Raw genomic sequence first — 16752 nt, forward strand, 5'->3', positions numbered from 1 at the left:
AAAAATACAGAACATTGTCCCAATCTTGTTTAATATTGTTCTTGAGTTCCTCTCTCAACTTTTGATATTCTTGAAGAATTAGCTGCTTTTTAAAGCAGTGCTCGATGTATTTAGAAAGAAATGGTGCTGCCTCTCTAGAAAGGAGTCATAGGGTCACAGAATGGTTTGGGTTAGAAGGGATCTTAAAGCTCATCCAGTTCTAACCCCCTGCCCCGGGCAGAACCTTCTACTATAGCAGGTTGCTCCAAGCCCTGTCCAACCTGGCCTTGGACACTGCCAGGGAGGTCAGCTTCTCTGGGCAACTTGTTCCAGTGCTCAACATCCTCACAGGGAAGAATTTCTTCCTGATCTCCAAGTATTCCAAGTGTCCAGTTAATCCAGCAGAATTGTGAACCAGCGCATGGTACCGTGCCAGTGTGTGTTTACAGCTGTAATTGTGAATGACTTGCTCTGTGAGACAGAGCTTCAATACTGCCTTTTTGTTATAAATACAGCATCTTCTGTGCTATTGTTTAAAGGCTCTTCTGAGAAGTCTGCTTTAATAGGGGAGCTGAGTGAATAATTCAGAAACTTTTGACCAAGCACTGTTTAAATTTTTAAATGAGCTCACCATAACCTTTTTATGCACCCCTCCTGCATGTGTCATACAAATATTAGAGTAATTGAGTTTTACTAGTGCAAATGTTTCTGTGAAACAAAGTTTTAGAGCTTGATATATGACTGTTTATGGAAAAGGGAATGTTAAAATCTCACACACCAGTGTCTATGCCAGAAACTTGTGCTTGCTTACTTAGGATGGCGGGGGGGGACGGGACCCTCGGCTTCGTTTGAGCAGTCCTAACAAACTAAGCTCATTTGGCAGATGGACTCGTATGCGGTTTAAAAGCTGCACACACATTTGAAAGCATTTCAGCTGTATCTCTTTTCCAGGCCATTCTACAAACAGTAGCAGTACTTTAAAATATTTGCCTTTTTCAGATAAGTGCTGTTTCTGACTCTTTTTCCTCTTCTCCCCCCTTTACGTGAGATGAAGCAGCACATTCAAAATGCATCTGCTTAACATCACTGGTTAGCTTAACACAGGGATACTGACCAGTGAAAAGTCATCTTCCTTTGGCTTGAAGTCCAGTTCAGCCTCACAGATGGGTAATTTGTGTGGATTTAATGTGGCTACTCACATGTATTAATACTTCCAGACTTGCTGGTGAAAGCCCATTAATGGTTACTTCTTAGTACTGATGGTCTTTGCAGGGCTTTTATTTGCCTTTTAACCAGGCTGTCTAGAGAAGCTGCATTCATTCGTCCGCTTCTGAAGAGAAACGGAAGACTTAAAAATCCAAAGCCAGCTCAAGGGGCAGGGTTGTGAATTAGGTAAGCAGCTGGTGATGCAGTATTCCCAGTGGAGATTTGTTGCTTAATTGGTTACAAGAATTATTAGAGGCTGCTTATTTTGTTTGCACACAGCCTCCTCCTGTGCATGCTCTGGCAGCTCTCTAACCTTTCTGGCATCGCCAAGCGTGTGCTGCAGCTACTGTTGGAGGATGAGATGGAAAACCCATACTCTTTCATTGTGTCATGACTTTGCGAAGTCTGAGTTGCATCTGTGGGTTTGCTCTCTGTTCAGAACAAGCAGGCTGTGTCTTGGCATCCCATTACAACATAGCATCCCTGGCAGCTCAAGGCCAGGTTGGACAGAGTCTTGGGTGACATTGTTTAGTGTGTGGTGTCCCTACCCATGGCAGGGGAGTCAGAACTAGATGATCATAAGGTCCTTTCCAACACTATTCTGCGATTCCCTCTGAAGGAAGCACCCTTTGCACTTCGATAAACTTGTCCTTATTCATAGTGCTAAGCTGGAAATCAACATGTATAATTGCTTTTGTGCATTGTAGATTTATGACAGCACGTTGGCTCTTCAGATGTTGTGTTGCAAAGCCTCTGTCAAAATAGGTGAGCGGTATTACCCTTATTTACTGTGTGGGCAGTCTGAGACTTGTCAGCTTCAGAAATACCCACTAAATCTGAGTGTTTGAGTAAGCTGCTGTAGTTTACGATTGCAGTTGGTGATTGTGACAGACAGGATCTCCACTGAAGCACAAAAAGTGGACAGAGTGCCAGCTGGGCTTTGCCTCAAGTGATGTGTCTGAAGAGATGCAAGCTGGTGGCAGAATAGAAAGTGACTGTTGTCTCCGGGTTCTCTAATTCAGTGCTTCATCACTAAGAAGAAATCACACAAACACTGAACAGACCGTACAGCTTGTGCTGAAGATTTGTATAGTCAATAATAGCAAAGGAGTAACTGGGTCAAAATAAGCTCTGGATTTTGTTGCAGCTGTTTGCTTTTTGGTTGTATACTTTGATGGTAGTCTGCAAAGCAAGAGAAAAACGTGTCAGCCTTTGGCAGCCTTGTACTTATTTACTTAAGTATTTTTAATACTTCACCATCCACCTGGCAACCTGTGTACCATCTCTGCTGGGTCTTTATGCCATTCTAGGCTTGGCTGTTCCCTCTTTCCCTATCTGATTCAAACTGGTATCTGTCCAGGAATGCATCTTTGAAGTCTTCCTGTCCCATTTAGCGTTGTCAGAGGGGTAGACAATTAACAACTTTGTGTATTTGGACTGGATGGAGTCATGATGAAGTGTAGTTGAATGGTTTGCCGCCTTTTAATGCTGAATGCTGCTTTCTGCTGTGGGTGTTTCAATTCTTGTGTATTTTACTAGTTCGTTTGGAGAATAGGCTGTGAGAGGGGAAGCAAGAGGCAGGGTTTACCCTTGAAGCCATCGTAGTTAGCCCTAATTTTTGGTAAAGCTTTGCTGCTTTGGCTCAGCCTTTTTGACTTGAGAAGTGCGTAGTCGTTTGTATTTCCATCTAGTTACATTGTAAAACTATTTTAACTATACAGGATTGTTTGAACGTTAATGGGGGAATGTTTTTCAGTCTCAATAGAGTTTCCAGGCAGCTTTTCATTTGCCAAGCCCTATACTGGGCTCTCTGTGGTGGGGTTTTGCTTGGTTAGCTCTAAGAATCTGCAAAGCAACTGTTCAAAATTGCTGACACATGTTAAGTAATGTGGAAATCGCCATTCTGCTCTATTGATGTCTGAGTGCTCATGTTGGCAATAAGAACAGGATCTGACCCTGAAAATGGTGCAAATTGTCTTGATCTGGAGGGCATTTCTAGGCAGTGTCTTCCATCTGACTCTGGCTAGTTTATCCTTTTGGTCTTGGGTGTTGTTCTAAAGTAAGTAATTAATTTGCTTAGTCTCTTAAAAATCCCATCCCATGCTGCCTCATTCATGTATTTTTGAGTTATCCAACCCTGTGTATGTATTCGATGTCAATTTAGGAGTAAAATCTCAATCCTGTAGTTGATTATCAGGAGAGGTAATGCCCAGTTCTAACAATAATGCTGTTGGTATAATTCTTATTAATAAGAAATCCATCATCTTTCACCTCCTTCCTTCAACTGTCCACTTTTCAGCTTTGGAGCAGCTGTAATCAGCCTGTATGACTTCCCTTCCTTCTCTCATGAATAAATCCAGCTACCTTATCTTCTCTATTGGAAAGTCTTCCCTGGTTTTAACGGCCTCTTGAGGAGCATATAAAAGAGGCTTTCACTGCCTAACAGGAAGCAAAATGAATAGAGGAACTTTTGATAATGGCCTGTCTGTCTGAGAGGAGGATCAGCCCGACTAAATTGTACCAGATTAGTGAATGATAGTGCTTCAGCCGGGGCCAGAATTGTAAGTTTTTAATCTTGGAACAAGCAATGACTTCTTCCTCTCAAACAGTGGTCAACTCCCTCTTTGATTTGGAGGCTTGCAGTCATCCATATTCATTCAGATAGTTTGGGTGAGTTTTTTTCCCCAGTCTGCATTCATGCGTGTTATCAAGCCCTGAGTGCTTACATTCGGTAGCAGTGATTTTTTTGGTAAGATCTGTTGTGGCCACATGCTTCTTCTGCCAGTAACTTGCACTGAGCTTTGGATGTTTTTATGCCTTGACCGAAGTCTTGTACGTCCCAGCTTTCCTAATTTCAATCCATGTTGTGCTGCCTTGTAGTCTTTTGCAATTAGCCCTCGGGTGAGCTGGATATTGTTTTCATAAGCAACACTTCTGTTTCCTGCCACCTTCAGCCTCATTGGGCGGGTGATGACTCCTCTCTTCCCACCCCACAGCTTGGTCCGGACTTACTGATAATCCTGCTAGATGGGAGGGACAAATGACTGAAAACCTAAATGGGGCAGCTTAGCTAATTGCCTTAGGCCTGGCTTGTCTGCTGGAAAAGGCTGGTTTTATTGCAGTCCGATGTGATTGACATTGGAGGGATTGCACTGGCATAATACTGGCAACAGCAGCGGAAAATCTGCCCTATTGTTTCTGATACGTTTGCTGCCTGAGGAGCACCTTTTTGTTACAAATAACTGTCTGAAATGCAACTGATGGAGCAAATGTACTTCTTTTCCCTTTAAATCACTGACTCTTCATCTTCCCAGGAAAACAGAGTATTATCCTACTTTCTAAAATTTGCCTTTCTCTGTGTTTTTTCAGGCCTTTTTCCTTGGATTTTAGTACTGGAAAACTCTCTAATGACAACTTTGCTTAGGTAAGTGAAGCAAGGTATTTTTGGTGGGTTTTTTTTTAGAATCACTTCCCCTATTTTAACTTCTTCTGTGTGTTGTGTTGTAACTGAGCTGCCAGCTGTACTGCGTGTGCTGTGGTTCAAGCTAGAAAGACATAGTAAACAAAAGTAGGGGTAATGCCTGTAGTGGGACATAAGGACCTCATTTATTAATTTAATCAAATGGAGTGGATGTGGTGCATGGTAATGAAATACAACTTTCATCTGCATATAACTGAATAATCTCACCAATTTATAACATTATTTTCAAGAGATGATTTGCATTTTAATTCTGTTTATTTTCTGGAGATTAAACCCGTTGATACCACTTCGTGTTAGTTTGTTAGGAAAATAAAGCCTTAATACTTCCAGGTCTATGCATACAGTTGCTTTTCCTCCACCCCCTTATCTTCCTTCTTTCCCTTAACAATTCTAGGCAGGAGTTTCTGACACAGAGGGCAAATCATAAGAAGCTTGAGAGTTAAAACTCTCAAATCTATAAATATTATCTTTTAGCATAAAAGATGGGAGAACTTGAACAAACTTAACACCCCCTTCCATCTTCTGAACCCCATCTATACCTCCAAAATGCTAAATTTAAGCTGATCAGTGATAAACAGGATTTGAGTGTTGATGGCAAGCACACATGCTTGCCTACATCTAAATACCTTTGCAAACCCAGTTCCTGCGCTGCTTATGTAGCAAAGGGGCGTGCTCGTGAGCCCAAGTTCTGCCCAGTGGTGGACGGAAGACTGAACTGTGCTGCTGTGTTTTCCTTTCTCTGTGATGGAAAGAAGATTTGATTGACCCTCTGATGCAAGGCAGCAAGTTCATGGCCAGATATGCAGCTAAGTTGTTTTATTATTTGAAGTTGCTTGTAATCCTGGATGAGGCCGAACAGCAACTGCAGTATTCACATGGGAATATAGTATCCTAGCATCTATGCTGACAAAGATGAAAGTGCTGCTGTTCTTTGTAAACTGTCTCTGAAAGCATTTTCTTTTCTCTCTTTGTGTTTTCTGCTGCTGGGTCTGTAGTGGTACCCACCCTCTCTCCCTTTTGATCTCCTTCCAGTGGATGGTCAGCGTGGAAGCTTCTGGCCTCCGTCCCTTGAGATGATGGACTTCTGCAAAATAAAACTGGTCCAGTCTTAAATGAGAAGTTGTTTCCAGTCTGTTTCTCCCTGGTATTTGTCCCTCTTCCGGGAGGACTTCAGGATAGTGAGTGAACAGGTCTTTAGCTGTAAAACCTCATTTTGGCAAAATGGATAACTCCAGAGAGGCTCTTGGATTCCCTTTAATTATCCTTTCAGGTAGCTGATCTAAGCTTATCTGTCTGCCATTCCTTTGCCAAGGTACTGAACTCAAGTATCTTGTGTAGTGTGGCTTTTGGCTTTTCCAGAAACGGACATGAACTGGCTGTTGGCCTCCAAGCTGTGGGTGCTGCACCTAAGGTGAACTTCCTAGTCCTGTTAGATAGTCTGTCTGGTAGCTTGCTGAACTGTGATCAGGAGTGGACTGTAGTACAGAGCTGAAGCAGGATGTACAGCCATCCTATGGTACATGTCCAAATGTTGCTCCTGAGGCATGCTTGCTTGTTCCAGGTCACAGTGTACTTGCGGTTCCTTTATGTAGCTTAAGGAGTGACTAATTAGCAGCCTGAGGCTGTATTTATTGATGCTGCTGCCTGTCCAGAGAGCAGAGAGGACTCTGCAAACCAAAGAAGTGTTTAGGCAGCAGTTTTAAATCCTTTTTAACTTTGTCTATTAGACACATCTATGAATATATGCAGAGCTAGCTAATAAATAATCCAGGGAATGGTGGTTAAGAGGAAAGGGCATAATTAATTCTGCCATGTTCTCTGCTTTAAAGTTGGATCCAGAGCAGTAGTGCGTTATGCTGGAAAGGTAAACACTGCCACTACTCAACAATGAACTGTGTATGAGCCTAACTCTGGTTTCCTCCTTTTGATGTAATAATTTTCGCGGTTTGAGTAGCTTAGATGGTCTTTGTTTGGTACAGTAGAAGCCTGATGAACCCCTGCCCTTTCGGAAGGGTCATTAACGCCTTTATTAGAGCCGAGTTTTGTACTGACGCTGCTTTGCTGACGCAGAACGTGTGCTGTTCGAGAAGGCTCTCACTGTGTTTGCTGTGTTTAGGGATGCTTGGCTGCAATTCCTGTGATATAGTTTGGAGGGGAGGGTATTTCTGTTGCATCAGGTGATCCCTTTTCAACTCCCCACGTTGCAGTGTTGACCCGGGTCAGACATATGTGCCACATAAAAATAATGCCTTTTTGTGGAGATGCTGTTAAAAAGCCAGTATGACTTTCTGTTAACTCGCATGTGTTTCTTTTTATTCCTGTACCTGGGTGCAGAGAAAAGGTCTGGCTGGCAAATGCAACTTTACATGGTCCTTCAAACTTCACGTTTTTCCCATTTTTATTTTTTTAGTAGGGAGAGGGAAGCAGGGGGAGTCCTTGATTTGCATCTTACAACATTTAAAGCTGGTGTGGGAATGATATCTTTGCTAGAAGGTATAGGTGTCATGGTAAAAAGTTACCTAAAGCAAGGTAGTTAACTTCTTGGCTTCTGATGAATGCTGATAACGGAAACAAATGCTAAAGAGATTGCAGTTTGAAGCTCCCCCCTTATTACTCATAACACAGCCTCACCCTCTTCCTTCACGCTTCTCATCTTAGCAAATTTCTCAATGTGTAGTTAAACAGACACATTAAAACCAGCAGAGACTTTGTATACCTATTCCTGTCTTGACCTCGCTCCAGACAGCGAGCCTGAATATCAGAAGATCACTTGAGTTTGCATAAATGAAGATGTGTGTATCCCAGAACTGGTTGTTGTGCAAGCCCTCAATGCGTCTTCCTGTGGAGTTTTCTTACAAGTTCTGTAGCTCTGGCTCTTCCAGCTGAAGTCTTGGGCAAAGCACACGCATGGAGACACCCATGGAATAGCTGATGCAGCTCAGCAGCTGCCTCCTGAAATAAGTGGTGGAAGGATGCCTGTTTCTCTTAGTAATATCGTCTTTGGAAGACGAGCATCTCCTCAGCATGTCCTTGGCTCTCTGTCTCCCTAGCAAACTGTAGCACTGAATACTCTTTCACTGCTCCCAGTTCAGTGAAAGTCCCTGGTTAAGAGCAACATGGTCAGCTACCTCTGTGCTTCTTGAGGGTCTGCTGCTTTTCGTTGCAGAAAGCTTGCAAAATTCCCAGGAATTTGAAGAGGGAATCCTTCCTTGGCATGGATTCAAAAGAAGGTGCATGTTGTCAGCTAGCACAAGCTCTTCCTTCAAAGTATAAAATAGTATTTATATTTGGGGGGAGGGACCCAATAGAAAAATATTAGCCCTTGGTGGGTGGCAGGAAGAACATTGATTGGAGGGGCTGTTGTTGTGTGGTTAATGTGCTGTTTATTTTGCAGCCAGTCATCTTTCCATTTTGCTGAGGCAGATGGAGGGATTCCCAGTTCCATAAGCATAACCCTGGGAGAGATTAGGTGGGTTTAGGTTTTTGCCACTTGGATGATGAGGTTAGCCTGAGACAGTGATGCATCCCTGTGTATGGAAATGGTCTTGGCCCAGATCTTATCTAGTGATGTAAAGCTTGAGAAAGGACCAAGAGGTCAACTTTAGCTTCTTAAGGAATGCAGTATATGTTCATTCTGTGGCATGTGTGGATTGCTGCCCTTTTTATTCCAAAAAGGGTAAAAATGTAGTTACAAGCTCGTGGTTTTTTAAATGCTCTAATTAGTGTTACAGTTAGCTCTAAAGTAGAGCCTACTTTACACCTACATAAATATTTATATCGGTGATATATATTTATTTATTGCTAAAGCACTAATGATAAAGAATCCTAGTGTAGTTTTTTCCAAAGTTAAAAGCAAAGAACATTTTCCCCAGTCTCTGCCTCGTAGCACCCTTCCTCCACTTTACCTGTCTCCCTGCTACGAAGCTAAGCAATGTCCTCAATCTGCAGACACAAGGACTTATTTTTGCATCAGTAGTAGTCTTAAGTAATTACTCTGCAGCTCTATTACTTGCTACAGAAGTGAGCTCTTCTGCTCGTGTCAGTTAAAGGTCTGACATTTTTGATGGGGTCTAGCAAACTGAAGCTCTGAAACAAGCTAAAATGAACAGAAGCTTGTTTCCTTTTTGCTCACGTGGGCACTTATTCACTTCCCCATCTGCTTTGACTTTGAAGATTGCTGAGGTTCTTCCTCTGTCTGACCCACTTGGCATAAGCTAGAGATTATCTTTCTTCAACAGCCAAGTTTATAGGGCTTCAGCTTATTCATAAATAATCCTTGGAGTTTTGAGTGCTGCCTTTCTCCTTTCCCCTTCAAGATTGTCTTGCAGTCATTTGTGTGCAAATTGAGGAAATGTTTTTTCAGTCCTTAGATACAGGGGAGATTTGGTGCAATAACTAGGTAAGAGGGCATGTAAAATGTGCTGAGGAGGTTTCAATCAGTGTCTGTGATTTTAAGTGTCTTGTGCAATTTCTATTTGCGGTCCTAGCACAAAAGAACATCAACCGCAGAGGAGAGCTTTGCTCTGCTAGCTCTTCTACAAGCACAGTCCCAGAGTTCAAAACCACTGTAAGGCAAACCATGAGGCCTGGATACACAGAAACATCTTTATAGGAACATTAGTGGGCATGTGACAGACTCCAGTTTTGATGGAGTTGGAGGTTCTGCAGTGCAGTTTTTCCTGTCTTGAAAATTCAGGCCTTGTGATGTGCATGTGGTCTTTCTGGCCTCTTGGTAGCAGGAGATCTTTGTGGAAAGATAAGCTGTAATTTTGTCCTGCTTTGAACATGTGTGACTCTAAGTATTTCCTATTAGATGTACTAGGAGTATAAACAAACTGCTTTGTTTAGTGTAGGCTCTTTATCCCAATAGAATTGGAGACATCTTACAAAGCAGTGACTATAAATGTAAAACTAATATTTGTCATTATTTAAATAAACATAAATCAGATACAAATAACACAGAAGTTCCCAGCTGAGTGACCTAAAAGACAGCCCTACTTGAATGTAGGTTGTGTACTTTTTGTCCATTTTCCCCGTAAAATTTAAGGCACTGCGCATCAAACTAACTCCTTTTTAAATCTGTGTCAATGATAGAATGGATTTACATTGCAGTGGACGAAGGTTTTAGTTTTCAAATTACAGAATGCACAAAGGAGGCATATAGGATGAGTAGATGTTAAGGATGGCAGGTATTTTGTAGGTCTTCTGATGCAGCATCTTTGCCCACCCTAGTTAGCTTGATGGAGGACTCCAAATCCAAGCCTTTACACTGGGAAGTACTGGGTAGCATGTTGTAAAATGTCTTGTAGAGTGTTGGAGTAGATGAGTAATTCTGAAAACATAAGGCTGGAGAGAGGTTTCCGTGCCAGGCTGTGAAATTTCACTGCTGTGTTAATGAGAAAGGAAGAAGCACCTTAGGCTTTTATGACGTTTTCCAACTCTGTTGAAGCTTTCTTGCATTAGATGCAACAACAAAACAATCAAGCACTTGTCTGGGTGCCAGCAGCCTTCTACTTCCAAACTAATTCTGTTTTTATGAGTTGGTGTTAACTTCTTGAACAATAAAGTTTAGAAATTGGAAAAGGCAGATGAACATGGGGAGGGATGGGGAAGAGAATAGCGTTCTTGGTGGTGAAGTGACTTTTGGCTCTCTGATTTGGTTTACCAAGTGGCAGTTTATTTTTATATATAAAGAGTACAATTTTGCCTTTGAGGAACTTCATTTTAAGGAGTGGAGGAGCTCAAAGTGCTTTCAAGGCCCAAGTTCAGCTCATAATCCAAGAGTGAATTCAGTATCTTCATAGGCTGAGGGTGGATGAGCTTTTAGTTCATCAGGCTTTTAAAGATTATGACTTTGCAGATGTATGAGGGACTAGGGGTGGGGAGCTGTTGCCTCTAAGTGGTGTTAAAATGTAAAACTCAGGAGTATGGCTCTGATCAACATCCATTTCAGCGTTCCCATAAAAAGCTTATGACTTGGCAGGGTTTCAGGGACTGGAAGAAAAATAATGCCCTGTATACAACATGTTTTATTAATGCTGAAGGAGTAACGTTGCTGTATTTCAGTGTCTGCCACTGCACAGAGTAAGTTCAGTTTGGCTCTTGCAGTCTTTGGCTTTTCCCCCAAATAAAACAAGGTGTGACCCCACATCTGCGTTTTCCTAGTAGTCTTGTATTTATCAGGAGTATACGTATTCCCAAGTTGTGGCTAGGTTTCCTCCTTTTCCTTCTTTAATTCTCCTGTGTCACAAAGTAAATTCATGATTCGGGACCCTCAGCTGGTACTGTACAGTGCATTCACTTAAGCCTTGATGTTAAGCATCACATCCCACTTTCTTGCCGTGATAACTTTTTGCCTCCTTTTAAGCTCTAAAGGTGAATTTGAAATTAGACAGCTGAGAAAGTAGCCTTTGAAAACTTGGCAAATGTGGTTGACCCAATGACAGCAATGTAAAAAATACATATTTTTAAGGGAAATCAATGTTGTAAGACTTTAAGATGAAATTGCTGCAGATAATTTGTATATCTAAAATGCGAGGGAAGGCAGAGAAGACAACTGAAGTGCAAAATCCCAATTTACAATCACGTACCGATGTTACTTTGGTAAAATCACCTCTGTGTTGGCTTTGGCTGGTGATCAAGGAATGGCTTAGGGAGACAGCTGGAGCGGGATCACTTGCGGTGTGTGAGGCATCAGGTCACGCTCTGAAACAGGAGTCTGAATTCAAACACTGAACACTGGCCTCTTTTAGCAGGCGCTCTGCAGCCTGGCTGTAGGACACAGTCTGGGTTCTTTGAGATGGGAGAAGTGTGGTTATGTGACTTCTTAAATGTAGGTTTTGTTCCCTGAGTTATTGTGCTGGCTTTGGATGGGGTCGAGTTAGATCTCTCTGTAGTAGGTAGTTATGAGGCTGTGTTTTGGGTTTGTACTGAAAACCGTGCTGAGCACACAGGGATGTTTTAGTTACTGCTGAGCAGTGCTTACACAGAGTCAAGGTCTGTTTTGCTCCACGCCCCACCAGTGAGCAGGCTGGAGGTGCACAGGGAGGGAGGACAGCTGTGACAGCTGATCCCAGCAGACCCAAGGGATATCCCATACTATATGGTGTCATGCAGATAAAGCTGTGTGAAGAAAGAAGAGGGCATGTTTGGAGTGGGGTGTTTGTCTTCCCAGCTAACCATTCCCAAGTAACCCTGCTTTCCTGGAGATTCCCTTGCCAGTGGGAAGTGGTGAATGAATTCTTGTTTGGCTTTGCTTGTGCACGTGCTTTTTGCTTTGCCTGTTAAACTGCCTTCATCTCAACCCAGTTTTCACACTTTTACCCTTCCAGTCCTCTTCGCCATCCCACTGCAGAGGAGTGAGCAAGCAGCTATGTGGTGCGTAGTTGCCGGATGGGGTTAAACCAGAGCAGTTACCATACTGTTTAGTATTGACATAGCTCTATCTCCATCTTACGCTTCTGATTTGTGGGTGCTATTGCTTGATTAATATTTGTGAAGCATTTGGAGCGTTTTAAAGTGCTGTAGGAATGTAAAATACTGCATTTGCATTCAGTTGTAAATGCAGGTTTCCAGCTCTGGCAGTACAAGTGCTTCACTGAGTCTTGCAGGTTTTCTATGGCCTGGTTCTCTTCTTGTTTCCTCACTCTCATTTGACCCAAGCCATCAGTTCTTTCCTTGTTACTCCTTCCTGACACAGGATTGTCAGTCTGTGCCTCTGACCAAGCTGCTCTGTTCCCCCCTCTTCCACAGGTGTTCAAGGCCAGGTTGGATGGGGCTTTGAGCAGTCTGGTCTAGTGGAGGTTGGACTAGGCCATCTTTAAAGGTTCTTTCCAACACAAACCATTCTGAGTCTGATTTCTTCCAAGGAAGCCCTGTCAAAGCTAATAGAGGTTCTTACCTCCCCCTTGCCCTGTTTCAGGTGTGCCCATGGAAATCTTGACCCTCTTCCCCATGCCTGTGAGGTCGAGCGTTTATTCCTGGCAGGGAACAAAACATTTCTTCCTCTAGTTCCTCCCTTGTCCATCCCACAGGCCCTGCACAGAGGTCTGGGAGCTGCCCTTTAGGGAATCCGTTTGGACTTTTCATTTGCTTCCCCAGGGAGGAGTTGGGTGAGCCTTGGCTGCTTTTCTCCCCCGTGTTGGGCATACTGATCCTTGGAGGTGGAGATTTGTTTAAAGGCAGCAGCCAGGCATGGACTGAGGTTGGGGACGGACGTGCCGGTGGATGAAGGCTACAAGCCAGAAGTGTTTTGGTGCTGCCTGTGGAAGGGACAGAGTGAGAAGGTTCTTTCTCAGGCGAGATTGTGGGGAGGTTCATCTGGGGCTCATGTGGCTATTGTGGCTGGATGTGGTACTCCCTCAGAGGAAGCCATTCTGTAATGGACAGTGCTACCTTTGAGGCACTCACACTGCCTCTCTCTGACCTAGAAATGTTTTGAAACTTGTTTGGTATTCACCAGTTCTGGACAGCTGAAAACCACCCATGTGAGCATGATTTGATTAGTTAGTGGAAGAAATTCCCACTTCCCAGATCGGAGTTGGCTGGGCTTTTAAAGAGGCTTAATACATTATTTGCAGATGAAAACGGAAGTTTAACACTGGACTGTCTAGCAAAAGTTGTAGAAGCACCAGCTGCTTCAGCAACAGCTGAAATCCTTCTGTTTTCAACCAAACTGAAGCCCCCTGGGACTTGCTGGTGTGTTACCTGTGGTGCTGGCAGCAGTGCTTACGGCCGGCATCCTCTGAGGAAGCAAAAGCTCGTATAACTTGGTCTGCCTCCCCTTGCTCAGCCAAGGCTTTAATTCAAGCGTGCATAAAGCAAAGAATTTGATCAGGCTCCTAATGTCGGTCACATCAGGAATGAAGTGAAAAGGAGTAGAGCTGAGTTACAGAACACAAGGTTTTCATTGTAAAGTATGAAGTGTTTGGCAGGCCCCTGAAAATGCACATTAACAGTCCCAGTCAAGTTGCTGTGTAATCTGGTTCTTGCTGTTACCCCTGTGTGATGAGCTTGCTGCATGGATGATCCAGACAAGTTTGGCTTGTCCTGTCAGCAGGTTCCCTCAGCATCTCTCAATCTTGGGTATTTATGGCTTGAGATAAGGTATGTGTTGAGTTGCACTTAATCCTAAATTAGGTCTACGCTTAATCTAGCACAGGAGGAAAAATTCTGTTATGCTGGAACCCTTCCTGGGGTGTTATGTGGGTTTTCTTACAATAGAAATGAGGGGAAGTGAAAGGAGAATAGAGGCTTAAGTGGTTTCAGTTACTACAGTGTTTGCCTAATGCAGCATTAACTTTGTATTTCACATCTTTTCCCAGGGGTGGGAGAGGAAGGAAAGGAAGGGGGGAAATCGGTTGTACAATTTTAGTTCAAGTAGGTTAGCACTTGTTAAACTGGTGTGTGTTATGAAGCTAAGTGGTGGTTTTGGGGTTGTTTAACACTTAGCTCTATGTAACCTTTGCTGTTTATGCCTGTTGGAGAAGTTAATCTCTCCGAAAGGCTCTGAGCTGCTTGGCTTGGTGTGGTTGCCTCAGCTACGGGAGCATAAACCAGTAACGCTGGGGGAAGTGGAGGGATAAACATTTGCTGTTCTTTATTTGCATGTGGAATTACAAGAACCTGGGATATGTTTAGTGACTTGGAACAATTTTATTTGAAGGCTGTCTCGGTCATGACCTCCGCACATTTACATAATGAATGAAGTATTCAAGCCGTTGCAGTGTAATAAGGAAATCTGTTAAGATTGCAGTCCCTTTGTATCAGCTGACCGTGGTCTGACTAACCAACCAATTTTGTTTAATCTGCTTTTTTAATTAAACATCATGTACTTAATGGAATAACTTACTGGCATGTAGTCAGAGCATCTATGAAGCTTGCCCATTTCTCTGTGTACTGTGCCTGTTGGTATTTTAAGTGCATGAAAGCAAAGGAAAAAGGGATTAATATAAGAACTCTAGAGGTTGCTTGTTGTTATTCCTATGATCTGATTGCATCTGTAGTTTCTCCTAAGATACATTCATATTGCACTCTAGGGTGGTTGAAATGCCACTGACTTGGTGGCTCTAGAGTGACATTTATCCATGTGGCCTTCTGAGACAAAGCTGACTTATGCTGTAACCTCTCCCTTCCCCGTGCAGTCACGGATGTGTTTGGCCTTCCATCCAGCTGGTGTATTTATAGAGCTGAATTGGACTTTTGTGGAGGGGAAGGAGGAGTTTGGCCAGTGCAGGATCTCCCGTGTGGAAGCGCTGCTGTGTTCTGCAGCTTCTGTTGTTTGATATCTCTCCCAGCTTCTTCCCAAGCCCTAGGGACTGGGTTGGACAAGGTGTTTGGCATCTTGAGTCTGAAGAGTGTGCTGGGAGGTTGTTGGTATTATTAAATGACTTTTGCATGTTAATGTGCAGTATTGGGATTATTTGAGCACCTTTAAAAAACAGGTCCTATAGAGAGCATAAGGAGGATGTCTAAGTGTGACCTCTTGAGTTCTGTCTCTTTTTATGTGATAATTGCTGCCAGGTTGAGAAGTATTGCAGACAGACGGGGTGTAGGCTTTTTAGGCACAAACAGTGATGCAGAATGATGCTTGCTGACATATAAGGATAATACTGGAGAAGTTAATATTCTTTTCTTACTGCTGGTAGCTTCTGTGCTTAGCTTCTATGCTGCCATGACCTAAGATGTGTGGTCTATGTTACTAAAATCATACAGCAAATAAACTTGTCCAGGCAAGAACATGGCCTTGATGCACAATTGCTAGCTAGAGCCCTAGGCCTGAAAGCAATATTAGTGTTGGAGATGGTGGTAAGGAGTAATCTTCTAGGTCTCTCTCTATATTTAGTCCTTTTAAGGTTTTTAGCTATGCTCTTGAACTGCAATTTTTTTAATTGCAAGGGACATAAATCTTGTTGTTACATTACAAGGGAATGCAAAACTCTACCTTCTTTCAATTCAGAGTACATTCCTTGTATTAAAGAAGAAAAAAGTGCCTGATAGTGATGCTGAAAAGCATGCACCTTTTGAAGCTCTGTAGAGAGTGAATATTCAATGTGTGAGCCAGGAGCAAGCTCCAGCAGGGATTATGTGGGAGCTTTGTGTGGGAGGAATTTAACTCGCCCATGGTTTACATGATATAAAGACCCTTCTTTCCTTGACTTACAGGAGTATCCCCACTGAAGTCAGAGCTGCTATTCACATGAAGGAGGATTTGCAGATTACAGTCTTAATTTAGATGTATTTATTTGTGTAAGACTGGCTTGGTAATACAGATAATGCACAATTTATTATGTCTGTTAAACTTTCAGATTTCCATCCTGTTTAGGAAGAATTCACTGGACTTTATCACTCTGAAAAATGAGCCAGTCATTTCCTGAAGAGTAATAAAGAGCATTGGCAAAGATTGTGATGTCTTTCAAGACCCAGCAGTGTTTCTGTGTAGTGTTTGTGAGCTGCCTACCCCAGAGTGCCCAAAAGGCCAGTTATAGGTACCTTGGTGTTATAATACTTAACTGACCAAAGCACGGCTGGTTGAGCATTGCCAGCGGGTCTTACCTTTGTCCGTGACTTTACAGCGCACAATAGTAACAAAGCCCCATTGTACAAACATGGGAGGGTGGTGGAATCGGAAGGAACTTGCTGGGAATTGCTTTTTAATGGAGGAATTGGGAAAGTCTGTTCCCACAGAGATCTTCTGTCATCTTTCAGACCCAAGGATCCAGCATCAGCCTTCATACCTTTTCCTCGCAGTACTTTTGGGAGGGTGATAAGTTGGGAGGGTGGTAAGTTGGCAGTGGGGAATCTCTTCATGTGATGCGAAAGTGCGTGGCTGTCACTGGAGCTTGAACAGAGCTGGGTCCTCAAGCTGAACAAAACTGCGCCCTCAGCAGGTTTGCTGATGACACCAGGCTGTGTGGTTTGGTTGATAGGCTGGAGGGAAGGAATGCCATCCAGAGGGACCTTGACACACTTGTGAGGTGGGCTGATGCCAGCCTCATGAAGTTTAACCATGCCAAGTGCAAGGTCCCACGCCTGGGTTGGAGCAATCCCAGGCACAGGTACAGATTGGGCAGAGAAGAGATTCAGAG

At 43.1% G+C, this 16752-nt stretch overlaps 1 protein-coding gene across 5 annotated transcripts in view; it reads left to right on the top strand.

Annotated features, from left to right (window-relative positions):
• Positions 1-16752, top strand: part of AKAP13 (A-kinase anchoring protein 13) — a 468794-nt gene that overhangs the window by 15228 nt on the left and 436814 nt on the right. For 4 of the 5 annotated variants that reach the window (XM_061446743.1, XM_061446746.1, XM_061446747.1 and 1 more), the window contains exon 2: positions 4555-4609. The exons of the other annotated variant lie outside the window; for it this stretch is intronic. The gene's annotated coding sequence lies outside the window, so the exon portion shown is untranslated. The remainder of the gene's footprint in view (positions 1-4554; positions 4610-16752) is intronic. 5 annotated transcript variants of the gene reach the window in all.

Source organism: Pezoporus flaviventris, unplaced genomic scaffold (assembly GCF_033815535.1).
Source record: "Pezoporus flaviventris isolate CSIRO_AGI_PZ_B2104156 unplaced genomic scaffold, CSIRO_AGI_Pfla_v1 ptg000006l, whole genome shotgun sequence".
Classification (NCBI taxonomy): domain Eukaryota; kingdom Metazoa; phylum Chordata; class Aves; order Psittaciformes; family Psittacidae; genus Pezoporus; species Pezoporus flaviventris.